The following is a 27,636-nucleotide window of genomic DNA, read 5'->3' as shown; positions in this document are numbered from 1 at the left end:
TTTTTCATCACTCTAGCTCTAATCACTAAAAAATAATATGAATACTTGTCGTTGAAAATGTAGGAAATTTATTTTTTGAGATAATTAAATTTAAAGCTTTGGTTACACATATCTCGTACATTAACATAACTTCTACCAATTACATGAAAGTATACTTATAATTAAGATATTGAGATAAAATTTTTATGAAACCGTGGTACATTTTTAGAGCGAAAATAAGAAAATGAAAAAAATTTGTCAAAATTCCACTATTTTCAGTAGCGCATCGCCTTAACTTATAGAGAAACCCTTGTAATTAATTTTATTTGTTTTGTTATTATTATTATTATTATTATTATTATTATTATTATTATTATTATTATTATTATTATTCATATAAACATTCCGGGATCAGTATTTCCATGACAGTTGAAGGATTGTTAGAGAGCTCTGTACAGTATTTGGTTGTACCTCAAATCTACAATAAAATTTTTGCCATTTTTTATTATTTCTGGAGTTTAATAATAATAATAATAATAATAATAATAATAATAATAATAATAATAATAATAATAATAATAATAATAGGAATTATGCTTATCAATGTCATTCCGGTATTTTCGGTGCGGATTTGTGCTATGATACAAATTTCTTTAAAGAATCTCTGTTAAAATCTGCAGACTTATTGATTTCTTTATTGATATACAGATTAAAAAACTGTTTTCAGAATGACAGTTTGCAGTGATTTTCTCTCTTCAGAAAATTGTCATTCTAAATATACAAATTCGTAAATAAGGGAATGTTGTACGTCTAATTTATTGCGCGCTCGAAGGTGACGTGATTCATCTATTTGCTCGTACCCGAGACTGGTAGCTTCGCAGCCAGGGTGTGACTTGAGATGCTGCCAGGTAATGGCTGACACGACACGAGTGCCCCTCACTTCGTGCCCTGCATGTGTTAATGAAAATCCTTACACCGACGACCTGCCATAAAGGAAGGAGTTGTTAAATGCCGACAGGCGATGTAGGTAGTCCGTAGGTGTTTATCTAAAGTGACGAAGAAAGTAACGTGAAGGTATGATTGATTCAACTGCAGTCTTTCGCAACGCTTCATTTTGCCTCATATGCATCACGAACTTATAATTATTTCCGCACACATTTATCACAACAAACCTTATAACAATACTACTGTGATTAACTGGGGGTTGGAGGATAAATAGGAAATCTGCTTCATATTAAACTTCACGCTTCCGCGGTAGTTGTGATGTGAAGAAAAATAGGGCTTTTCAGCCGTGTGTTTAGATTCAATATATTTAGCGATTCGTAACTGTTTAAATCAGGACCGGGAAACTGAACGCTCTGTGGAGCAGCGGAAAGCGGTTATTGCACACAAAATACTACTGCCAGCTCTCCAGTGCCATTATGCCATTTCCGTTCTGAGTGTCTCAATGAGGTGTTTTCACAACGCTGGATTGGTCGTGGGTCACCCATCTTACCAGCGCCTCTCGACTGGCCACCTCGCAGCCCTGACCTCACAACCCGTGACAATGCGCTGTGGGCTTTCATCAAGAGTATTGTTGCACAGGAACGGTACGTGCCATTGATGAATTGAAGAACGCCGTGCGATGCAATTTCCAACAGATTACACCAGAAATGCTGAGGCGAATGTCACACCAGACCTGACGACGTATTATTTTGTGAGGAGAATGATGGGGAACATACTGACCCTTTGGATACTTAGGACACGCAGTTAGTGTAAAATTGTGTATTGTAGATCTGCATTACGACCGAAATTAATAAATAGTGTGTATATTTCTGGTATTTATAGGGAGTAACGGGACTTTGTGTCCATCCTGTACAGTAGCGTAAATAAGTAAGCCTTCATTCTCTATCATAGTGTAGAGTAATAGTGAAAATAACGTATTTTAGTGTACATAGTATAAAGGGCTGTCAGACATTGATTACTTTCAAAAGCTGATTGTCAGAAAGACTGCTTTTCATCTCCAGAATTGATCTTTCTTCTCATACTAGTTTTGTAGAATATTTATTTTTAATATATCAAGTCGAGCTGGGTAGCGTAGTCGGTATAGCGCTGGCCCAGGTTCGATCCCGGCCCAGATTGATGATATTTAAGTGTGTTTAAATGCGACAGGCTCATGTCAGTAGATTTACTGGCATGTAAAAGAACTCCTGCGGGACAAAATTCCGGCACACCGGCGACGCCGATATAACCTCTCCAGTAGCGAGCGTCGTTAAATAAACCATAATTTAAAATTTAATACATTAATGTTCCTTCATTATGTTAATCATTCTTTCTATTCAAATTGTCTTATTTAACACTAAATTGTAATTGTTAAACTCTTAGAATTACATGAGCCGTTGAGAGCAGAAGTGGTGTAAGTCCAAATTGGGTAATGAGGTTTAAAGTAAAAGTTCTGTAAAATACAGCGCAAAGTAGCAATTAATATGTCCTTCGTGCTATCTACTGACTACTAATAGTTTAAATAAATTGGATATTAATTGCTACTTTGCGCTGTATTTTACAGAATGTTTCCTTTAACCCTCATTACTCATTTTTGACTTACACCACTTCTGCTCTCAACGGCTCACATACAACTAAACACTTCTACATTTTGCTCTTATTATTATTATTATTATTATTATTAATATTATTATTATTATTATTATTATTATTTTCTGTATTGATTTTATTTATATTTGCTACATATTTTTATACTGGTTGAGTGGAAGAGAAGGCCTTATGGCCTTAACTCTGGCAGTACCAGTGAAAATAAATGAAATAATCGCACAAATAATTATAATTGTAGTAACGGTCATGTAATATCAATCTTTGTCACTAGAATGTATTTTCAATAATCTTCCGAGGTCTGTGAATAGAACGTCAACTGTACCACAAACAAGATGCGAGTGTTCTCTGATAGTACCTGTGCCACGCGCCAAATATGACGTCACGCGAATGTAGTCTATGAACAACTAGCCTTATCTCCGTACGCTCTGGGACAGAATACGATCCCTAGTTATTATTATATCTTGTATTAGCAATACAGCTAAGACATTACTTTCTTTTATTTTGTCATTTCAGTTTCTGGACAATGTTTATTATGACTTTTTGTTAATTTTTTTATTATAGTATTAAGTAATTGAAAGGATTAATGACAAGATTTTATTAAATATTTCGGTCCTTAAACATTATTATCCTAAGTGCATTCCTGTCTGAAGAAGTAAATATTCAGTCGAACAGAAAAAAACACACAGCGCCTCTTGCTGAGTTAACTTGGGTTGTTATTGCCTCTGCATATTGAGTTACCTTGTATCTCTAACCCTCTTTCTCCATTTGCCTCCCCTGCTACCATAGCCTAACCAGCCCTGACTGGACGTAGCGCTAGAGTTCGCCCTCCGCCGCATTCAGGATAATAATAATCTTGATACAGTCTGTCTTTACCCACCACAAATTGCAGTACAACTCGAACCCGTGTCTCCGGCGTGTAAATCCGACCTCGAACTATTCATGTTGTAAGTAAACAGTGTAAACAAAATGCTAATAGCTGTACTGGAAGTCAAGCCAAGTAGCATGATTAAGGAACTGTATGGTCGCAGATGCTTCTTCCGAGGTTACATTAGCCTGAAGGTAAGCAGCTTTGTGGCTATTTTATTTTGTTTTGCTGTTTGTTGTAATTTTACAATAATTTCGTTGGACTGCATGACAGAAATACTGTATATGCTCATCGCTAGATCTACAGAGGAGAAATGAATCGCTTTCCCAGTCCGATCTACGTATCTGAACCCACTGTGTAATAATAATAATAATAATAATAATAATAATAATAATAATAATAATAATAATTTTTCATTGCATACATATAATAAAGATACATATTGTTTTTCCTATATAAAATTCACTCTAGCACTCCCAGAAAGAGTACATACTCGCTCAGGATGCATTCCACAAAATTAAAAAAAAAGTATTTATTTAATTAAGAAAAAAGTAAAAAGAGCGAAAGAAAAACACAGGTATTACCGTAATTGAAACTTTATGTTGCCGTCCTAAACAATAATTTTAATTGATTTTTTAAATAAGAAGCATTAGCAAATTGAATGTTTGGTAATTTAGCTGTTATCTTACTATAAAGCCTTCGACCGAAGTTGCTACTGTGATTATATGCTACAGTTGTAGTACATTTAGGTTCTGTCAAGCATATGTTGTCTGATGTTTTGGTTTTATATTTATGTGAATACGGTTTAAATATATTACGATTTTTATGTACTAGGCTGTCATTATATATATATATATATATATATATATATATATATATACACATATTATACAGTACATATACATATACATAGCTATACTGTATAGGCTACGTATACAAAATATCGTGATGCTGAAAAATATCGATTTCAAGATTTTCACAGCAATATACATTTTTTTCAGCATTTCTAATATCGAAAAAAAGTGGTTTTCGAAAAAAGTGGTTTTAAGAATGGTAACACTGCATCACCCAATTAAAAGGTCCCCAGTTGGAAATGCTCTCAACTAAAACTGACAGTATGTAACGGACTGACATGCAAATTGTTTATGGAGTTTAATTGTATGAATGTAGTGTATTGAACGTGTTGTACGAGTGTTTACCTAAATTGTAACGTGTATATTTTTGAAATTATTCCATCTCGCATTTCAATTTGATGAGTTAAAAAACGCAACGAAAATAAGATATAATGTGTTGTGCGTAGAGATATCGGAAATTTAGTGATTTTTATTCCATCATTTCTCTCTCTTTATTTGTAAAATTTGCTATAATATGTATTCCCTTCATGTGTCCTTCCATTTATTATTATTATTATTATTATTATTATTATTATTATTATTATTATTATTATTATTGGTGATGCTTGCCATCATAAAGACAAATGTATATACAGGGAGGCCACAAAGTCCCGTTAGCCCCTACAATAACCAACATAAACCCCTAAACTTAAAGAAATCAAATGAACAACAGTTCTTTAGAAGAGTTTTCTTGAGATATGAACCATTACTTGTCCAAAGGATCAGTCTGTACCGTCATTCTCATGGCAAAGGATAATACGCCGTTAGATTCTGTGCGACATTTTTCAGAGCATTACTGGTGTAACTTGAGTGAAAGCTTGTCTCACAGCATCTTTCAGTTCGTCAGTGAAACAATACCCTTTATGAACCCCCATAGGGAATTATCACATGTGGTGAAGTCTGGGCTTCGTGGTGGCCAGGCAAGTGGTACCGGCAGCGACCAACCCAACGTTCAGGAAGGGCTTCATTAAGAGTTAAGACGTTGACCCCACCAGCAATAAGGGATATTCGCGTACTGCGATGGCATAATGGGCAGGTGGCGTATTATCCTTTCCATGAGAATGACGGTACACAAACTGATCCTTTGGACAAGTAATGGTTCATATCTCAAGAAAACTCCTCTAAAGAATTGTTGTTCATTTTATTTCTTTAAGTTTAGGGGTTTATGTTGAATATTATAGGGGGTAATGGGACTTTGTGGCCTTCCTGTAGAACAATGTGTTGCAAACCGCTCGCTATGAACACGTTTTCCTCATACTTTGCGCTATTCTCAATGCTACTCGTATTTCTGTGTTCTTAGAGTACATCATTATTGATTGGTCTTCGATCAGAAATGAACTCCAGTTAACGATGTTTTAGCAACGGGTCTTAGTGATTTAACCATTTAATGCACAGCCCCTTTCCGACTTTCCAAACACAACATATTATGTAAAATACGAACTTAACATTGTCATCGGCGTATTACATTGGCAAGATAGGGATATCTATGCCGTAATCTGACAGACGATCGTAACTTCCACATGTGTTGAAAACTGTGCCTTGATGTCTGGCGGAGATTCAAACTGTTACCATAATAGGCTAAGTCATGCTACGTGAAGTATGTGGAAAATACCTCAGGTAGCGATTACATGTAGAATTCCAAACTTGTGATATGACTCCCCAATATATGGGAAGAAGAGAGAGGCCAGAATCTTTCTTTTGTCTGAGTGTTGTGTCTAAAGAAAGATTTCTCGAGTCATTGCGTCACGCAATGCAGAATACAGAGATGTTAGGAAATTATATTGTCTGTATAAACGTACAATGCATACCATCATCAAACACTGCGATGTAGGATAACCATTTTGCAGAACAATTTCATTACAAAACTTTTCAGATCCCTAACAGGATATCTCCTCCCCTATGACTCAATCCAGCTAATAATAGGCCTATAACGGAACGGCTTCCATCCACAGTAGGAAAGCGAATGTTTATGGTTCTCTTATTGCCGTTGAACGTGTAAGCGTTTTTTTCTGTTTTGTCAACGTCTAGAGCAGTGATGTCATCGACAGCGCATACGTGCTCATAGCTCGTATGCGCTGATCAGAGCACGTAAGGCACGCAGGTACAAGCCAATGGTGAACACAAGGGTTGTACATTACACATTGGTGAAGAAGTCGTTCAGTAAGTTTCAGGCTGACTAGACTCTTAACGTCTTGTGCAAGTGAAAGATGAGGTTGGTTTGTGGATTTAGTTATAAAGACAAGCAGTGTCGAACGCCTGAAATTATTAATTCATCTACAGAATGATATAATATTCAAATTAGTTTGTTTTTATTGACATTAAATAGTAGTAAATGTATGTGAAGATATATTGTAGATCTTCCTCACATGATTGTATTTATGTTTACAGAATAAAGTACAAACAAAAGTGTGTGTTGCTAATGGCGTAAATTCGTTAAATGTCAGTTAGGAGTTGTGTCTATAAATTGTTCAGATTTTCGTACGTAAATTCTCAGTTTAACGATGTTTCTTACTATTACGATATTGTTCTGTCCAGATATTTTGAATTACGTGAATATTTATCAGAATTCATAATAGAAAAACAGAGACAGTCCAGAACTAGGTGACTCTACATGGATCGAGGAACGTAACTTTCTCAAGGATGTATTAGAGCAGCTGAACGTTTTGAATTTGAGATCGCAGGGAAAGAATCAATTAATCTGTGTCGACAGATATAGTTAAAAGCTTTCAGATGAAGATTTCATTGTGGATGTCACAGATCTCACAGCACAATTTTTATAATTTCAACGCCTTCAATCATTGACCTCCTGTTCAACAGTGTAAAATACTGTAATGTTTTAAAAAATCTCTGGGAAGAGTTCCATAGGCGATTTACAGATATTGACCTATTCCAGCTCAAGTTGGATTTGTGTCGGCAAAAATCAGAAAAAAAAAACACCTCTGAATTACGCGAGAAGTCAGGAATTTAAATTTGTTTCTAGAAGTGTGATGATGCTCATATAAGTAGTATATGATTATGTAACAGTTAATAACAATAATTATGCCTAGGCTAATTATAGGCCTCATTATGTAAAACTGCTTAAGTTAAAGAGAAGCTATGTTTATTATTTGTTATATCCTACTTTTTATAATTAATTGAATTTATTAGAGAGGTACATGTTACAAAATATGCTTTTATTTCTTGTTTTCTTGTATGAGTGTAACACATTATCTATGACTGAAGAGTAGTTTAATTCATCTTGCAGTGATAGGCTAATAGAGTTCATTTTGCTCACCCTTTCTTGTTCACCGCTACTGCTTGTAGAACAGATTCATTGGAACCCGAGAGCGCTTGGGAGCACGTAGCGTCTTTCGCGTGCTCTGACCTTGACATCCCTGGTCTAGAGGGAATACTATTGTAGCTAATGGTAACGATATGTGGGTATATAAAATACTCTTTAACTTTAAAGTCAATTAAATTTGCAGCTTTTTCTGAATCAGAATATAAATATAGTTTATTAAAGTTATCATTTAGCCTACGCCCTTAAAATGACATGATTTGAAGAATGTTACATTAAATGATATTCCATACAAGTTAAGAGGATGCGAAGGCATTTCTTTCCCCTTCTACTTGCCCTGAGTCCGTCAGAAGCAGACCGGTAGCTGTTACCTCTTATACCTGTACCCCCCAAGTTGTACACACAAGAAAATAAAATATTAAGTAAAGTACATAAGTTGATATAAAATACAGCGACACAGATGTTCGACAATTATATATTTCAGTATATTTTAATGTCGTTCTTACAATATTTTCAACTAATAATTAATTAAATAAAGGAATGTTAGTTTGTATTATGAAGTCAGGGGGGAGTGTCACAGTGCAGATTGTCCCGTTGTGTATGCTGTAGAGTAGCAACTAGCGGTGAAGAAAACATTTATCTTCTGCTATCAGTAGCTTTTTAATGTGCCAGTTGATATAAACAACAATAAAATTAAATGTAAACGCTTACTATAGATTTTCGAAATATAGATTACCGGTGAACATTTTCAATAATAAGAATTTTCACTGTGTTCAAAGTCAATTAGTCGAACGTTAGTAAGATAGACAGCAGCATCTTCCCCTTCACTGATGGTAAAGAGTGTGAGTAGAGGGGAAAGCCTATCAACCAAACTGAAAAGGGGATTACATAGCATGAATAATAAAATATCTTAATCCACGTTTTTCTTAAAACGACGTTTTGCAATTTTTGAATTCTCCCTTTTCTCAGAAACTACAAATCAAATTTGATTCAAATTTTGTACGGATGCTGGCTATACTCCGTTACACCAAGAAACGAACAGACATAATGATATGTCTTAGGACACTTTCATATCGCACGCTAATCTGAAAACGTATTTATTTTTTTCGATTGGATATGTTGAACATTAGAAATAATTTTTATATGGACATTACGACGAAGTGAAGAGAAGCGATTAGAAGCATTTGAAATGTGGATATGGAGAAGAATGGAGCGTGTGAAGTGGACAGACAGAATAAGAAACGAAGCTGGGTTGGAAAGAGTGGATGAAGAAAGAATGATGCTGAAACTGATCAGGAAGAGGAAAAGGAATTGGTTGGGTCACTGGCTGAGAAGAAACTGCTTACTGTAGGATGCACTGGAAGGAATGGTGAACGGGAGAAGAGTTCGAGGCAGGAGACGATATCAGATGATAGACGACATTAAGATATGTGGATCGTATGAGGAGACAAAGAGGAAGGCAGAAAATATTAAAGACTGAAGAATCCTAGGTTTTGCAGTGAAAGACCTGCCCTTGGACAGAACACTGTGAATCAATGAGTGGTGGTAATGAAGATATGAGATTCTCTGTTTCTAAGATTGTAACATAAGATAGGTCCTAACGTGTGAAAAAATATTCACACTTCTGCCTGTGATAGTTTTTGAGAAAAGATAGATTATAAATCTATGTTTTGAGTTAACGAAACAAAAATATAATTTCAAAGAGCTCTTGAATATAACTAAATTCATCCAATCAGTATAAAGTACATATTATGGTATATACAAGACACATTATATAGATTTTTTTAAAATTTGGTCGTTATTGGTTGAGTAGTTTCGAAGATAAAACAATTTAAATTCTAACCTGTCAGTTTTTATCACTTCAGTCTTCAACCTCCCATTAAATAAAACAAAGTAATTTCAAAATAACTACACATAGCGGAAATTGTGTCCTAAAATTCTTACATGTAATCAGGTGAAATATCTAGGCATTATAATGGATCCTGGAGCTAGTGACACCGCATACTTCAGAATTTTTTTACATACCGAATCTTCAATTCGGAAGACAGTATTCAAAATACAAGCACGTACGAGTAAGTAGTCTGTAAAAGTATGGACTTATGTGCAACCAATTTCACCTTAGTCACACGTCTGCTTTTCCTTGGTAGCCCAGACGATGAGAAAGTTAGACTTACGACCTAGTGGCAGGACGGTAACACACGTTAACTCTAGGTGGTGCTATGAGATGCCTTCCTGCTGACATTGACATCGTGATTGCAACTTTGTGAAAGAGTAACACGTTTCGCTGAAACCGATATGTTAACCATGAGGAATAATTCCGTCGGAGAATAAACCGGTTTATCTTGTGTACGCTACAAGATCAGACGGATTTGTAATAATGTAGAATCCCGGAAGAATTTGATTAATGTGCTTCAGAGCCAATTTTAGCAACGCCCTCCGAGTTTCATGATGAATGATGGAACAAGTTCATTTGTACAAAGTGGTGTGACGTAACAACGTCACTGGCTAGTTAACTGTTTACACTAGGCTGAGCCTTCTTGTTTTGTTACGTCCATCACTTCATTGTGCCCCGCTCACAAGATGAATGTGCTGAAACAGCGGTTTGAATTATGTTTTCCAGATCACAATAGCGCTTGTGCAGAATAGCATGAAGCGATGTTTCAATTTTTGGTTCTTGAAGGTTTCCTTCGCTTTTTATATAGATCACCTCATCTGTATTTAGTATCAGGGCCATCTGGCACATCCCGTTAGAACATGTGTTGGAGATGTTTAGTTATACATTTAATTTATTTATTTACTTATTTATTTATCCATTCACTTAAATGATTTTATTTACTTACGTATTTAATTAATTTTATATATTTACTTAACTGATTTTATTTATTTAGTTACTTAGTTATTTAATTTATTATTTACTTAATTTATTTTATCTTTTCACTTATTTTTAGAACATTTAGTGCTGCATTGTGCTGGAGCTATTTATTTAAATATTTACTTGATTTTATTTATTTATTTATTTATTTACTTAATTGATTTTATTTATTTATTTACTTAATTGATTTTATTTACTAAATTTATTTTACTTATTTACTTTTTATTTCTCGTTACAACATTTAGTGCTGGTTTGTGCTGGGTCTGTTTATTTATATATTTGATTGCTATTATTTATTTACTTAGTTATTTAATTTATTATTTACTTAATTTATTTTATCTTTTCACTTATTTTTAGAACATTTAGTGCTGGATTCTGCTGGAGCTATTTATTTATAGCCTATATGTACTTGATTTTATTCATTTATTTACTTAATTGATTTTATTAATTTATTTACTTATTTATGTATTTACTTGTTTCATTACTTAACTTATTTTATTAATTAACTTATTTATACCGGTTGTTCTGTATGGTTGTGAAACTTGGACTCTCACTCTGAGAGAGGAACATAGGTTAAGGGTGTTTGAGAATAAGGCGCTTAGGAAAATATTTGGAGCTAAGCGGGATGAAGTTACAGGAGATTGGAGAAAGTTACACAACGCAGAACTGCACGCATTGTATTCTTCACCTGACATAATTAGGAACATTAAATCCAGACGTTTGAGATGGGCAGGACATGTAGCACGTATGGGCGAATCAAGAAATGCATATAGAATGTTAGTTGGGAGGCCAGAGGGAAAAAGACCTTTGGGGAGGCCGAGACGTAGATGGGAGGATAATATTAAAATGGATTTGAGTGAGATGGGATATGATGATAGAGATTGGATTAATCTTGCACAGGATAGGGACCGATGGCGGGCTTATGTGAGGGCGGCAATGAACCTTCGGGTTCCTTAAAAGCCATTTGTAAATAAGTAAGTATTGATTTAATTAATTTTATTAATTTACTTATTTATTTCTCGTTAGAACATTTAGTGCTGAATTGTGCTGGGGCGGTTTATTTATATATTTAATTGCTGTTATTTATTTATTAATAATTATTTAATTATTTATTTAATCATTTATTTGATTTATTTACTTATTTAGCTATTTATTTATTTATTTACTTGTTTCATTATTTAACTTATTTCATTAATTTATTTATTTATTTACTTGGTATATTTTATTTATTTACTTATTTGTTTCTCGTGAGAACATTTAGCCGGAATTTAATCCTATGCCCTTAACTGTTATAGAATCTATGTTTCACGATTATATGAACATACTTATTTAAATTTTTTTATATAATGTAAATTCATAAGGACAGAGACGCCATCCGTTATTGAAGTATCGAAATTAGTTTTTCCAGAGCCCGTATTATGTTGTTAAATTATAAATAACTAGTACAATTTCACACTTCGTCTTGGGCTTATTAGTGCTTGATATATTGTTTAAACTATTACAACCATCTTATGTTAAACTGTACACACCGATACTCTTCTTAACCAGATTTGAAGACTGAATATATCTGTGATGCGCGGTAAATGGGCGTAAGTCAGAGATTAGGGGCTTTTAGTTATGACTTCCATGTGATTACAAAAATGTACTTCTTCAGATGGTATAAAGGGCATATTTCTATCCTCTTCCATTATGACGTAGAGCGACAGATTTCCAGTCCATCATAATGATATTGGTTCTCATTTCAAATCAATCTAAAGTTTGAATCTTGATTACTCGCCTTTTATTTTGTCGTCATATGTAGTGGTATATAGAATTAGTCACGGTATCTTTATACAATACTAGTGGCTTGTGCAGCAAATGCTGCAAACTAAGTTCATTAGACGTTCAAATAAACATTTTTCAGATTTATTTTCAATGAAGAATACCAGACATTCTGAAAGTTATTTGCTCCCATAATAATGAAAGATACTCTCTCTCGAGCCAGTACTGAAGAGAACCACGCATATAAATATCTACACCACACCGCCATTAAATATATGAAAAAGACCCAACCCCACTTGATTAATAACTATAAAAATATTTTATTTTTAATAATATTATTATCTTACATAAGTTTTATAGCTTTCAGTAACATATACTATATATACTATATTGCCGCCGCTCAGTAAAATATAGAAATCAAAATCTAATTTAAGTTATTATTCTCTACATCTACTTACAGAACCCCAAAACGTTTCACTTTCATATCATCAATATAGCATTAATATGTATAATTAATGAAAAATAGTCACATCACGGCATTAACTACAATAATATTTGATTTCTAATAGTAATAATGTCATCAAACCACCTCAAGTTTTGTAGTTTTTAGTATCCAGTACACAGCTGTACCCAGAAAATTACACACCACAGAATCGAACCTGTAAATTATTTTTAGTAAGTTAAGTTTTTAATAACCAACTTAATTTGAGCTCTAAATATGTCAGCATTCTTGCAGATCATGGCCTTCATGTAATATTGTTTACTGTAGTGTGTGTTTTGTTTTATTCTGAAATGCAACACGGCCGACTTGATGCTCGCTTCGCTTCTCCTGAATGCAATTAGTTAGTTCTCAAAACTGACGACAGATGGATTTTGGAAAATAGGAAAATTATGAAGGAAAATTGACATTTCACTGGAAACTACTATTTTTCCGAAAAACTTTGGGTTCAAAGCTTCAAAATGAGGGGTCATTTATTAAAATCCGTTCAGCCGTTTTCCCGTAATTTCCATTACCAGTTCAAATTATGTAAACTTTCTATTTCTTCTCCTGGCGGTGAATACAGTTGATTTATATCAAACAATCTGGAGCACAGAAGTGACATAATAAAGCGAGCATCAGCTGAGATGTAATCCTTGGTAATAAACTCTTCAGCAGTTCCAGGAAGAGTTCCCCCGTAGCGGTCGCTGTACGCAGTGAAGTCTTACAATTGACCGCGCAATAGAAAGTGAAGCATCTAGCCTCATGAATGAATTACCATACCGATGTAGGTGAGACAAGCTCTTTTTAACCTTGTTTACAAAGCGAGGCTCTATGGAGATCTGGCATCCGCATCATTTCGTTTTCACTCAGTCCTTGTAATTGTTTATCATTAAAATACGTCTACACCCGAACAAGATCATTAAAATTATCTATAAAAGAAAAGCTATTAATTTAAGATTTACGTAATATTGTCAGAAGTAATTTTAATACACCTAATAGGATTGGTTTTTGTTTTGAAGGCTCCTTAACCTATAGTCTGTATTACATTAAATATAAAGATAAAGTTAAGCTCATAGCGCAAGGTTAGCTTTAGGATACATTATTTAATCACTGTTATCTAACATTCCTTTATTTTATATAATATTCTTATGGAATTTGTTATTCCCAAGAAACTAGTTCGATTAATTAAAATGTGTCTCAGTGAAACTTACAGCAGAGTCCGTATAGGCCAGTTTCTATCAGATGCTTTTCCAATTCACTGCGGGCTAAAGCAGGGAGATGCACTATCACCTTTACTTTTTAACTTCGCTCTAGAATATGCCATTAGGAAAGTTCAGGATAACAGGCAGGGTTTGGAGTTGAATGGGTTACATCAGCTTCTTGTCTATGCGGATGACGTGAATATGCTAGGAGAAAATCCACAAACGATTAGAGAAAACGCGGAAATTCTAGTAGAAGCAAGTAAAGCGATAGGGTTGGAAGTAAATCCCGAAAAGACTAAGTATATGATTATGTCTCGTGAATAGAATATTGTACGAAATGGAACTATAAAAATTGGAGATTTATCCTTCGAAGACGTGGAAAAATTCAAATATCTTGGAGCAACAGTAACAAATATAAATGACACTCGGGAGGAAATTAAACGCAGAATGAATATGGGAAATGTCTGTTATTATTCGGTTGAGAAGCTTTTGTCATCTAGTCTGCTGTCAAAAAATCTGAAAGTTAGAATTTATAAAACAGTTATATTACCGGTTGTTCTGTATGGTTGTGAAACTTGGACTCCCACTTTGAGAGAGGAACAGAGATTAAGGGTGTTTGAGAATAAGGTTCTTAGGAAAATATTTGGGGCTAAGAAGGATGAAGTTACAGGAGAATGGAGAAAGTTACACAACGCAGAGCTGCACGCATTGTATTCTTCACCTGACATAATTAGGAACATAAAATCCAGACCTTTGAGATGGGCAGAACATGTAGCACGTATGGGCGAATCCAGAAATGCATATAGAGTGTTAGTTGGGAGGCCGGAGGGAAAAGGACCTTTGGGGAGGCCGAGACGTAGGTGGGAAGATAATATTAAAATGGATTTGAGGGAGGTGGGATATGATGGTAGAGACTGGATTAATCTTGCTCAGGATAGGGACCAATGGCGGGCTTATGTGAGGGCGGCAATGAACCTCCGGGTTCCTTAAAAGCCAGTAAGTAAGTAAGATCGCTAACTTCATATCGGAAATTGAGAAAGAAGTCGCCATTTTTAAAACGGGCAAGGACCTTTGTTCTGTCCACAGATTACTGTTACATGCTATACAGTGTGTAAGAAAAATACTGCAACAAATTTTGGGAGCGAGTTCTGCACGCCAAAATAAGAGAAAATGTCTGGAAGTGTCTGGTTTATGAATTAGCCTATTATTGAATAATGACATTTAGTAAGTTTCGATACACATTCCAACTATTTAGGTTTGGTACAAATGTGTAATAATGAACTTTTGCAGACAATCGACTGATGTCATAGATACACGTAGGCCTATATCTACCGATGTATATTGTACCATAGATGGCCATGCATTGCCAAGGAAACTTATTTACATTCTCATGGTTATTCATTTTCGTATGTTTAACTTTTATTACAGTTCAGTTACATAATCATGGCAGGATATCCATTTCATGAGCAGACAGGTATGATTGTTATGTACTGTCGCGCTAATGGTAATGGACGAAGGGCTGCGCAGCTGCACCAGATGGCGTTCCCAGACGGAAGGCAACCGAATCATAAAGCCAGCACATTTGAGCAAAATTCGACATGCACTCGCCAATACCTTCCATAACGGATAGGTAAGGGAGGACCAGTTTCATAGCCTACACGTTCTCCCGACCTTAATCCTTTATATACTTTTATGTTTGGGGGCACCTAAGAAGCCCAATTTGTGCAAAAAACATTCCAAATGAAGAGAGTCATCAACGTGTCACAGGAACTTGCGAAACTATTCGGCGTCTTCCTGGCTTTTTCGAAAGGGTGCGACAGTGCATGATTCAACGTGTCCATGCGTGCGTTGAAGCACGCGTGGGATATTTTGAGCATTTACTTTGAATTTAGAATTTAAAACACCTTAAATGTATAATTTTAAATGTATTCCATAAATTTGAATTATAATATCACTATGTTTTTTTTTGGTTAAATAACTCATAAACCAGTAATTTCCGGACATGAGTTTATATGATATTTATTTATTTATTTCTTTACTTATTTATTATTTTGCTAACAATTGTAACATAAAATATAATATATACAGAACAACTTTAGCTCGCCTCTGAAAGAGTAGAACTCATGCTGAGGGGCGGATTCCTGAATTGAAATTAATAATTATACAATACAATTTGTCTTATGTTTACTAGTATATAAATTTAAATTTACAATTTTTCAATTTTTATAAAATCCATACATAACTTTTTAAATGTAATACTAGAACTAATAGAATTGAGAAGATTAGGATATTTAAATATAAATTTGTTATATATTCTTGGGCCTAAATTACTACTATGATTAAATACTGTAACAGTGTTGCATTATGGTTTAAACAATCTTAAAGAATTCATACCTTTTGTTTCATAACTGTGAGAATACAATTCTAAATTATTTCGATTTTTATGTATGAATTTTATTAATACAATATAATAAATTTGTCTTACGTTAAGTACATTAAAGTCTAAAAACAAATTTTGAGATGGAAAATCAATAGGTATATGTCTTTCTTGTTTTGGTGTGGAGAACTCGATCTCAAAGTTTGTCCCAGTATTTTTATTACACCCTGTATAGATGTGAAGTAATCATACTGAGTGTGACGTTAGCACAAAATGTCTATGTTATGTGCCGCTTTTGGGTGCACAAACAGCTACTACGTAAGTAATGCGTAGGTTACTTTCTTGTCTGATAGACAAATGGCGGAATACCTAATTCACGGCCTTATTCCCTTAAGGTTCCGTGATAGTCAGTTAGCCATCTAGGTAGGTTTGAAATTTGTAGTTTGTATACTGACAGTTAAACGACTTGAGAATAGCTAGAGGTAAAAATAAGTGAAGATATCCCGTGACTCTCTGCAGAGTTAAGCTCACGTGTTTTCTTTACCTGGACACGAGAATGAAATGTTGCGTTGGGAAAACACTCCGACCGACTTTTATCCCCGTCAATAACTAGTATTAAATTCGATAAGAGGCTAACTGCATCAGAAATACTCTGAAAGATAAGATAATGAGAAAAATCTCGCCATCACCTACGGCTCATCACAGAAATAGATCTCAATGTAAATTCTTACAAAATGTTTAATTTTCAGCAAGTAAAAACCAATTTATCTCTTTCTCAGGTGAGCTCTGTTTACTTTGTCTTGTATTTTCCTCAACAGCATTGCGCCGTGTTGACTACATTGTCAAAGAATCCCGCTACTTTTTGAACTTATCATGTTCGCTCACAAGAGAATTATCGAAACTAAAGAAATATTCAAATTTTTTAACTTAATATGATGTTAACGATAATTATAATCCAGCTATTTTTACTGACAATTGATTCTACTCCGTTGTATAGCTGATAATCTAAAACACATTTTTTTTAATTGTTCGTTTAATCTCCCCTGTTACAGTTCTTCTATTGGGGAGGGGACGATTCTATAGAGACACACACTAGACATCGACACATTTGTGGGCCTCCTCTAGCCTGGGGTCAGCACAGCGTAGGTACCTCTATTGAGACAAACAAGAACAGAACTTTAACAAAGGACATACATCCCTGTCCGAGACGGGATTCGAACCCACGAACGTGCCGCGTAAGGGGAGGTCGCCTCAAGACCGCGTAAACACCGACCCGCCAAGCACAAGATAAATACGTATGCAGAATTAGGGAGAATGCAGTGGTGGAGTAGGCCTGTTTAGAAGAGAGCTTGGACTTCTTCGTTGTTGATGAAGTGTACGAAAATCTTAAAACATTTCGAAATAGATATATATCTTCAGTGAACAAAGAATGGGGCGTGTATCATACTGTTCTTGTCGTTACAAATGGCTGAATCTACAGAACTGTTAAACAAGAAGTCATTAAGCACAATGATCGTAATGATTGTAATGACGCTGGTGGATATATTTGCGATTGTTTTGAAAATACCCATAGAGATGAATGTGATGATTAGGGAGCAGATGTTGATGAAAAGTCATCTTATTTTACACATTAGGACGATGCCTATTAATATAGAAATCCTTTCTATGTTAATATCAACGTAAACAAATTTCTCATATTGCATTTTTTTTCATTTTTTGACGTTTTTGAACTAATAGGTCATTTTTATATTCTATCGGCATTTTTTGGTCATTTTTAATACTTTGAAGAATTTTTAGATCATTTGGAATGCATTTTACTTTCTTCTTTACTTTTCTTCCCTCCTATAACTAGTAAAGTGATTTGTTTGTATTTTACACCAGTATCATCGAACTCCAGTCGTGGAAGGGGGTAGCAAACGGTGGTTCTCAACCGTTAATCCAAAGGTATAGCCAGGTTAATATTAGAAGGATCCAATGCCTCAAAAGCCACTATACGTCATTAAACTTCAATGATGTGAAACTCCTGCCTAGATCAAACAAATCCGACGTTTCGAAGCAACTTCTTCATTTCACTTATTGTTAATACTGTACTGTATTTTGATTAAAGAAAAACCTAATGAAAATTATCTAACTCAAAATTGCGATATTTCCTAGTTTACGTAAATGGATGAACTACTTTTCTTCCCTCCTATACCTACTAAAGTAATTTGTTTGTATTTAACGCCAGTATCATCGAACTCCAGTCGTGGAGAGAGATAGCAAACTGTGTTTCCGGTTCTCAAGCGTTAATCCAAAGGTATAGCCAGGTTAATTTTTTATTTTAGTTGGTTATTTAACGACGCTATATCAACTACTAGGTTATTTAGCGTCGATGAGATTGGTGATAGCGAGATGATATTTGGCGAGATGAGGCCGAGGATTCACCATAGATTACCTTGTATTCACATTACGGTTGGGGAAAACCTCGGAAAAAACCCAACCAGGTAATCAGCCCAAACGGGGATCGAACCCGCGCCCGAACGCAACTTCAGACCGGCAGGCAAGCGCCTTAACCGACTGAGCCACGCCGGTGGCTGCCAGGTTAATATTAGAAATGTTAGTAAAAATAAAATGATGTCCCTGTAGTGCATGAATGCATGGATATTTTGAGATTTAATAGTCCATGAAATTCTCGTCTCTACTTATAAGTCTTAACTCCGGGATCAAACACCAATATTTTCGAAGAAGAAGAAGCAATAAGGCAAGATATATCCTGCGGCTGGCGTTTCCGTCCAAAAATTTTGACACGAAGGATCCAGTGCGTCAAAAGCCACTATACGTCACTAAACTTCAATGATGTGAAACTCTTGCCTAGATCAAACAAATCCGACGTTTCGAACCAACTTCTTCATTTCACTTATTGTTAATACTGTACTGTATTTTGATTAAAGAAAAACCTAATGAAAATTATCAAACTCAAAATCGCGATATTTCCTAGTTTACGTATATGGATGAACTACTTTTCTTCCCTCCTATACTTAGTAAAGTGATTTGTTTGTATATTACGATAGTATCATCGCACTCCAGTCGTGGAAGGGGGTAGCAAACGGTGTTTCCGGTTCTCGAGCGTTAATCCAAACGTATAACTAGGTTAATATTAGAAATGTTGGTAAAAATAAAATGATGTCCCTGTAATGCATGAATGCATGGATATTTTGAGATTTAATAGTCCATGAAATTCTCGTCTCTACTTATAAGTCTTAACTCCGGGATCAAACATCAATATTTTCGAAGAAGAAGAAGAAGAAGAAGAAGAAGAAGAAGCGATAAAGCAAGTCATATCCTGCGGCTGGCGTTTCAGTCCAAAAATTTTTAGACAAAGGATCCAATGCGTCAAAAGCCACTATACATCACTAAACTTCAATGATGTGAAACTCTTTCCTAGATCAAACAAATCCGACGTTTCGAAGCAACTTCTTCATTTCTTGAACAAAGAGATGAATCCGGTGAGTTACTTCGTAATGTTGGATTTGTTATCCACTCCTACGCGGCAGGAGAGCTTTTCATCACATAGATCACCGTCGTGAGATCTTGAGTTGTAACCACTTAAACACATTCTAGTTCATTATGTGGGTCCGACTAAATGGAAAATCGGTACACCGAACGGAAGGTGTACTGTGAATCTATCAGGGGATGTAGGCTTTGGCACTGGCCGCTCAACACACGATGCACAATGCAGTCACGACTCCACCATCGACGGCGTCTTACCTATTATTCAAATCCTCGAGCACCGAACACACAATCGTATAAACAAACAGTAACAGAATCTTGTAATCAATCACTAATAAATAGAGCACAGCAGAGATAACGCATAACACAGATTCGTAGACTCACCTTTTTTATTTAAAAAAGGTGTAACCTCAAGACTTGATTTGGGGTCAGCCAACAACACGTGAATGCCGTTAAAATATAAGGAGAAAGTATTTATACTCCAAGTTGAAACGACGCTGAGATGAGCCGAAGAATGAGAGATGCAACAGTAGGTGGGAGGAGGAGTACGACGACGACAACGGAGTGGGGCAGTCGGTTGCATTCTCTTCGCCGTGTGCCATGTGCGTGCGGAGCCAGCCCCACGGGGAAGGGGTGAACAGGAACAAGGAAGGAGGCGTCGAGTCTCGTCGTTGCCATTTTATTGTAATGATAACAGTTAATATCATCCTCATATCATTATCAACCACCACCACCACCACCACCACCACCACCACCACCACCACCACGAATTAAGCCTCATTAGTCCTGTTCCTGTCTCATGAATTATAACTTTTTATCCATCTCTTCCTCGGTCTGCCAACATTTCTTATGCCTTTCGCTCTATAGCTCAATACTAATTTTGTTTCTTTCAGTTATTCCTATAATGGTGTATTCTTTTATATTAGTTAAAGATGTCTAGTTCCCTTCTGATATCTTCATTTCTTTACAGGGAGTTATACCTGAAAGCTTGATTTGCATAATACACGTCACTGTTCGTTAACAGAAAACCACAATTTAAGCCACACGGAATTAGTGTGCACTCAATGTTGGTAGCTTGACGGTTGTCAGCCCACTTTGAGATCTGTGGTTGTAGAGGGAAAAATTGGATCGGTGTCTGGTAGAGTTCCCGGGTAGCTCAGTTGGTAGAGCGTTGGTAAGTTAAACCAAAGGTTTCGGGTTCGATACCCGGCCCCGGAACAATTTTTCCCTCGAAATTATTCAAATTATTCATTTCTCTTCTTGTCTATCAGAGTATATTCAGCGATGCTCCTTAAAAAAACACATTTCTGCTCCTTCTATCTTTCTTTCTTTCTTTCTTTCTTTCTTTCTTTCTTTCTTTCTTTCTTTCTTTCTTTCCTTCTTTCTTTTTGTTATTTTACAAAATTCTGCGCCGTACTGTAACCCAGGAACCGCCATTACTTTTTAAAATTTTAACTTGGTTTGTTTTCGAGTATTCTTAAGGGGTTAGGTACAGCTTACAGCAGTAAAATTTTGGAAATATTCAACAGCTTTTTCCTCCATTACTGTATCGTGTACGATAATTAAAATTACTATGTGTAAAACATTGTCCTTCTGCTATATGAAAAAATATTTTTACGATTTAAAAAAAAATATTTGCATTTTTTTTTTCAAAATTCAGTTCACTGTGCAGTGATGAAGCGCTTCCACATAACTCAAAAGCTATCCAACATTCTGTGATAAAATTTTTGTGTGTATTTATGCATGTCATATCTACAATATGATGCAAGATCACTTATCTACCTTTGATAGATTGTCTGATAAAAAATAAATTCATTTAAAAATAGTCAAATATCAGTATTTTCTTCTAACACAAAATAAAAATTATTTATTAAGGAATGTAGTTGAAAGAGTATGATATTATAAACATGAGTTTCAGCAATAAAATAAAAGAGAGAGAACATGAAAAAGTTAAAAAGTTTGAGTTATGAGGGAAACGCATCATCACTGCATGGTAAACTAACACCATTTGGAATTTTGAAAAAAATATATATACATATTTTTTTTAATCGTAAAAATATTTTTTCATATGTCAGAAGGACAGTGTTTTACACATATCAATTTTCATTATTGTACAAGATACAGTAATAAAGGAAAAAAATGTCGAATATTTCAAAAAATGTTACTGCTGTAAGCTGTACCTAACTCCTTAAGGTATGTTTTTAATGTACCGCATACATATTGAAAACATATTTTTACGATTTAAAAAAATATATTTACATTTTTTTTTTTCAAAATTCAGTTCACTGTGCAGTGATGAAGCGTTTCCCACATAACTCAAAAACTATCCAACATTCTGTGATAAAAGTTTTTGTGTGTATTTATGCATGTTATATCTACAATATGATGCAAGATCACTTTTCTACCTTTGATAGATTGTCTGATAAAATATAAATTCATTTTAAAAATGGTCAAATATCAGTATTTTCTTCTAAAACAAGATAAAAAGATATTATTTATTAAGGAATGTAGTTGAAAGAGTATGATATTATAAACATGAGTTTCAGCAATAAAATGAAAGATAGAGAACATGAAAAAGTTAAAACGTTTATGAGTTATGAGGGAAACGCTTCATCACTGCACAGTAAACTGCCACCAGTTTGAATTTCGAAAAAATATATAAATAATTTTTCTAAATCGTAAAAATATTTTTTTCATATAGCAGAAGGACAGTGTTTTACAGATACCAATTTTCATTATTGTACAAGATACAGTAATGGAGGAAAAAAATGTTGAATATTTCCAAAATTGTCTGCTGTAAGCTGTACCTAACCCCTTAACGTACAGTAGCAACGTTAACTCAGATTTGTAAATGACGTGAAAATAATTTCAAAATGTAAATAATAATTGTAACTACTGTACATATAAGTAAAAAGTGTAAATAAACGTGAATAATAAGTATGTATAAATAGTAAGTGTAGATAATGTGGAAAACAGTACGATAATGATAAACATGTTTAAGCTTATATTATCCACTTAATTTGACTTCTCACATCCGAAGTTATCTATCTCAAAATGTTCAGTAAAAGTATAGCAGCGTTTCTCAATCTATGGTCCGCGGACCACCTGTGGTCCTCGAGTTCTGTCTTTGTGGTAAAAGGTAAAGGTAAAGGTATCCCCGTAACATGCCATGAAGGCACTTGGGGGGTGGCATGGAGGTAGAGGCCCATGCTTTCCATGACCTCGGCACTAGAATGAGGTGGTGTGGTCGGCACCACGCTCTGACCGCCTTTTACCCCCGGGAAAGACCCGGTACTCAATTTTATAGGAGGCTGAATGAACCTCGGGGCCGTTCTGAAAGTTTGGCAACGAGAAAAAATCCTGTCACCACCTGGGATCGAACCCCGGACTTTCCAGTCCGTAGCCAGCTGCTCTACCAACTGAGCTACTCGGCCGCCCTCTGTCCTTGTGGTCCTTCAAAAAAGACAGAAGAAAAAATAAAATTCAAACGAATTGCATATCGCACTATAGCTGAAAATCTCAGGCTTTGAAAATGATACATGGCAATCGGCTTTCACTTTTTCTCCCAGTACTAATATGTTATGAAATTTCTTACCCTACCCGTCTACCCACTTCCCACTCTACTCTGAACAACAAAACAGGGATTTAAAGCACTATGAACGTGGCGTTTCTCGCCATCTTTTCCCGGCATATCTGGTGCCGAGCCTGTAACTCAGCCAGCGACCACCCGAATTCATAACAGAGGACCAAAGTACCGAACCTTTTCATGTATTGATGACTTTCTTAATAGTTTTGCCAGCACCCAGTCTGCACATTGAAATGACACGTACTGTAAGTCGTACATCAATAACAGAACGTGCCAAATTGCATCTTTACTTGTTGAAAATCGGGCATGTTTCTACATTAATTTATGTATTTGTTTTTCCAGATGACGATATAAAAATTTTAGATTCCGTCTATTTTAAAATCGAACAGGTTTACTTTTTACACTTGCGTGTTTCGTCTCTAAGTGCCGTTTCAATTTCGCGGGTTTCATACACTCGTTTGAAAGCACATCGTAACAAACAACGCACCGAGGCTTTGGTTCATTCTCACTGCCATACCAAGTAAACTCAAGTTTCAAATAGGCCTAAATCTTGTCATATTTACGAAAGTATTTTTTCTTTGAATAGCTACTAGTAGGACTAGATATTTCTTTGTCACTATAATTAATATATTTCTTCACACACAGCTTCTGAACTATTAGCACTGCCTAAATGAAGCATATAATCATGTTCCTTTCTTTTCAAAGATTCGGATCAAAGTCAGTTTTCCATTATTTATAATGGGCACTATTTAACAGAGACACGGACAACTACTAGCGTGTACCACATAAGAAGGATTGCAAACAACTAGCTGCTAACAGGCAAGCGATGAATCAACAATGCACAGAATTTGTTATAAGCAGGCTTCGAGACTTCGGACCCGATAGAGCAGTTCAGTGGGAAATCCGCATAACGACGTACTGAGTATAGTGGTAAAGCGTACAGTGGGTGGGGGTACTGTAGAATGAATGCCAACAAATACGCAAAGGAAAACGCTCTGGATTTGAAGGTTCTAACGAATAATTTGGTTTTCATACAAACTGTTTAACAGAGACATGGACAACTACTAGCGTGTAACTGTAATGTGAATGCAAGGTAATCTATGGCGAATCCTCGGCCTTATCTCGCCAAATATCATCTCGCTATCACTAATCTCATCGACGCTAAATAACCTAGTAGTTGATACAGCGTCGTTAAATAACCAAATAAAATTTAAAAAATTAAAACTAGCGTGTACCACATAAGAAGGATTTCAAACAACTAACTGCTAACATGCAAGCGATGAATCAACAATGCACAGAATTTATTATAAGTTACTTGTGATTGGCTACAAAAATGTAATTACAAAAGTATTGTAATTAATTAATTAATTCTATTTTAAAATACAGGGACATCATTTTATTTTTACTTCAATTTTTATTGTACCTGAGTTTTTGAATGTACTTCACTCCCACCCATTCTACTCCAACTTCACACAGAACCAAGACCGCAGATTGTAAGCAGTACTGAGTTACTGGGTATAGTACGTTCCAGAAATATGTTCGCGTTTTCCAGTGACGAAAGAGCTTTCAATATTGAATCATATTTTCGCACAGGTACTGTCCGTTTGCCTACGTCGCATCCTGATTTCCCCCACCTGCTTGTGCTCGCCCCTCTGTAAATGCTGGGCTGTCTTAGCTCTTTTCTGAAAACATTAATTTCTCTTTAGGAATTGGACGTTTACGTAATATTATACAGCTGTTTAATTTAACTTAAATAAAAGGGCCTCGTTAAGTAATTAACTGTCACGTGATTTCCTCCTTTTCTACAATCCTGCGGCATAACCACTTGGACGGACAATAGATAGCATGTCTGAGTAATTTTATATTTTCGGGTCGGGCAGAAGTGAAGATTGAATTCACAGTACGTAGAGTAGGTACAGAATTATTTCAACATGAGTTACTAGTACGAAGGACGAAACTGGCAATTGGAATTATATGCAGTAGTCTATAGTGCGATAATATGCACAAAAGAACTGAAGCCTGTATCGAAATGAACGGCCACCATTTTCAAAATTATGTTTAAATATTCATATTATGATTATTTTTCAATTTAACTTCTTTCTCTATATTGTACGCTAATGTGCTGTAGACAGTATAATATACACCGCATAATGAATACGTTCGCATGGATAACTCACTTCGTGGGTAAAAACACTTATTCTTAATACAGTACTGTACTTTGATTAAAGAAAAACCTAATGAAAATTATCAAACTCAAAATCGCGATATCTCCTAGTTTACGTAAATGGATGAACTACTTTTCTTCCATCCTATACCTAGTAGAGTGATTTGTGTTTTACGCCAGTATCATCGAACTCCAGTCTTGGAGGGGGGAGCAAGCGGTGTTTCCGGTTCTCTAAAGATATAGACAGGTTAATATTAAAAATGTTAGTAAAAATAAAGTGAAGTCCCTGTATAAGTACAGTATACTGGTATTAAAATATGCTACAAAAATGATAAATTTGTTTTCGAAGGAAACAAGAGTAAGTTGGTCCACGGAACTGTTCTGGCTTAATAGAGTGGTCCCAATTTAAAAAAAAAATTAAAAAATGCTGGTATAGAGCATCCCCTATTTCTTGTTCAATTCTCCCGTCATTTTACTGCATCACTCCGTATGAGAGCGAATAGCAAGTCCGTTGAAATAACTGATTACCTCTTTTTGTGTCAGCCCGATGCTGTGTACCATGAGAATTAGCACACAGTTTATTAGTGTAATCAAATGAATGACTAAGTCTTTTGTGTCTGGAATAATTCTATCGTTAGGCAATACCGTTCGTTGTTTGTACCTCGTCGCCCTTTTACAGAATATTTGTAACCTTGCTAGCCTTCGACCGGAAAGAAAGCAGGAACCGGTTCAGAATCGAGTGCTTCTTGTGTCTGAGATGCCTCTGATAGGCGTCAAATAAAAATAAGCTGAAGTAAAAGAATTCTGTGGATAGCTGAGAACTACGCCGTCAATAAAACTAATACAATGTGTTGAGTCGAAGCTTCGTCTTAAGGAAATCTGTATGAAATAACATACAATTAAAATAAAATGTAATTTGCACTTTCTTTCTGTTATTCTTATTACTTGATAGGTCTACTTGAATATCTATTCCGAATATTATATTTTAACGTTGAACAGCATTATTATTCGACGATCGTTTCGATAAAGAGGACAGATTTTTGCTTAACACTGACGCATCTCCATCATTGGATGCAAATTGAACACAATACAAACAAAAGAATACAAAAAATACATCACACTAACATATGAAAACAAAAAAACACAAGACTGCAACCTCATTCAAGAAATTAAATTATAACATCGCATACAAAACACAAAACACTCTACAAAAACATCTCAACGCACAAACAACACAAACAAACAAATATAATCACACAGGTGCATACAAACTAAAATGCAATACCTGCAACTCCTACATAGGACAGACAGGCAGATCATTTCAAACACGTTAGAAAGAACACATCACAGCCATAACCAAATCACAAAACAATTCCACATACGCAGAACACATCACAAACACCAACCATACCTACAGCAACATAAACACAGACATGGAAATTCTACATCTCAACCGAAAAACTAGAAACTAAACACACTAGAACAAAACGAAATATATATATGAAGAGTCCACTGCAAGAATGATGGATGTCACTTGGAATACATTTTTCAGGAGAAGCAATTTAAAGTGTGAAATGCTTAGCGCTCGAAGCTTAACTATGATTTTCAGATCATTACTGGACAATGACTATCAGTGTTAATGCCATATAACTCTGTATGTACATTCTATATGTCTTAAGCTATGCATTGTCAGTCTTGATTCATTTTCGACAAGAAAGGGACATCCATCATTCTTGCAGTGGACTCTTCATATATATATATATATATATATATATATTTTAGTAGGTTATTTTACGACGCTTTATCAACAGCTTTGGTTATTTAGCGTCTGAATAAGATGAAGGTGATAATGCCGGTGAAATGAGTCCGGGGTCCAACACCGTACGTTACCCAGCATTTACTCATATTGGATTGAGGGAAAACCTCGGAAAAACCTCAACCAGGTAACTTGCCCCGACCGGGAATCGAACCCGGGCCACCTGGTTTTGCGGCTAGACGTGCTAACCGTTATCTCACAGGCGTAGACAACGAAATATATAGGCAGACAAAAACACACCCGCATCAAATCCTCTACACACAACTCGATTTCAGAACACACACT

General features: G+C 35.3%; 1 protein-coding gene and 1 long non-coding RNA gene across 2 annotated transcripts in view; one reads left to right on the top strand and one right to left on the bottom strand.

The window, feature by feature from the left end:
- Window positions 1-20,278, bottom strand: part of LOC138697684 (mucin-2-like) — a 215,654-nt gene extending 195,376 nt beyond the window's left edge. Inside the window, exon 1 of the mRNA XM_069823143.1 lies at window positions 20,170-20,278. The gene's annotated coding sequence lies outside the window, so the exon portion shown is untranslated. The remainder of the gene's footprint in view (window positions 1-20,169) is intronic.
- The window catches only part of LOC138697690 (uncharacterized), a 420,021-nt gene that overhangs the window by 112,793 nt on the left and 279,592 nt on the right, over window positions 1-27,636 (top strand). The window lies entirely within an intron of this gene.

Source organism: Periplaneta americana, chromosome 4, assembly GCF_040183065.1.
Source record: "Periplaneta americana isolate PAMFEO1 chromosome 4, P.americana_PAMFEO1_priV1, whole genome shotgun sequence".
Taxonomy (NCBI): domain Eukaryota; kingdom Metazoa; phylum Arthropoda; class Insecta; order Blattodea; family Blattidae; genus Periplaneta; species Periplaneta americana.
The sequence above is the reverse complement of the archived record's forward strand: the minus strand, read 5'-3'. Positions and strand labels throughout refer to the sequence as shown.